Source organism: Mandrillus leucophaeus, unplaced genomic scaffold (assembly GCF_000951045.1).
Source record: "Mandrillus leucophaeus isolate KB7577 unplaced genomic scaffold, Mleu.le_1.0 Scaffold83, whole genome shotgun sequence".
Lineage (NCBI taxonomy): Eukaryota > Metazoa > Chordata > Mammalia > Primates > Cercopithecidae > Mandrillus > Mandrillus leucophaeus.
Genome location: NW_012109030.1, coordinates 4212213 through 4213267, shown reverse-complemented (window position 1 = coordinate 4213267; position 1055 = coordinate 4212213). Strand labels below are relative to the sequence as shown.

General features: G+C 47.3%; 1 protein-coding gene across 1 annotated transcript in view; it reads right to left on the bottom strand.

The window, feature by feature from the left end:
- The window catches only part of FRMD4A (FERM domain containing 4A), a 221993-nt gene that overhangs the window by 13642 nt on the left and 207296 nt on the right, over positions 1–1055 (bottom strand). The gene's annotated exons all lie outside the window — the stretch shown is intronic.

Below are 1055 nucleotides of genomic sequence, written 5' to 3'. Positions count from 1 at the left end.
AAGTGTAAAATGATTCTATAGACACAAAGAGAACCACAGAATCATTACTCTAGTATTATGGTTAAACGAGATAGGGCTGGGCACGGTGGTCCACGCCTGTAATCCCAGTGCTTCAGGAGGCTGAAGAATTGCTTGAGCCTGGGAATTTGAGACCACGCTCTGCAACATAGTAAGACCTCTTAGAAAATTAGCTGGGTGTAGTGTTGTACACCCATGGTCCCAGCTAGTCAGGAGGCTGAGGAGGTAGGATCACTTGAGGATGCAGTAAGCTGTGATCAAACCACTGCATTCTAGCCTGGGCAACAGGGCAAGACCCTGTCTCTCTTGGAAAAAAAAAAAAAAAGACAAAACACAAACCAGATGAAATGTCCATATTTACAGATCAGATCAAAAAGCAGTCCTACAGAGGCCCTTCATATAATTTAACCAAATACTATCACATAATCCATATAAATAGACTCCCCTTTCCTGTGAAAACTGGGAAATAGAAGATTGGTGGCAAATGAGATAATTAAAGAATGATGCAAATACTCACCACACCATTACTTTATCTATAATTCATTCTGCTCGTGTGAGTCCACTCAGGACTTAGGGAAGTACGTTTGCGAAACACTATCACATGGCAGATGATGTTGCCTGATGCTGGGACTGCATGTGAAATTCACAGGGGCCCCACTGGCCAAGCACAGGAAGAGGTGAGTCCCACTTCCAACTGCCACTCAGAAGGGGGTTGAAAGTCTCCATCACGTGGCCCTCTGTGATCTGGTTTGCTTCTTTTTAGAAAAAGGTGTGGCTAGGAGTGGTGGCTCACGCCTCTGATCCCAGCGCATTAGGAGGCCAAGGCGGGTGGGTCACCTGTGATCAGGAGTTCGAGGCCAGCCTGGCCAACACGGTGAAACCCCATCTCTACTAAAAAATACAAAAATTAGCCAGGCGTGGTGGTAGGTGCCTATAATTCCATCTACTCAGGAGGCTGAGGCAGGAGAATCGCTTGAACCCGGGAGGCAGAGGTTGCAGTGAGCCGAGATCGCACCACTGCACTCCAGCCGGGGTGA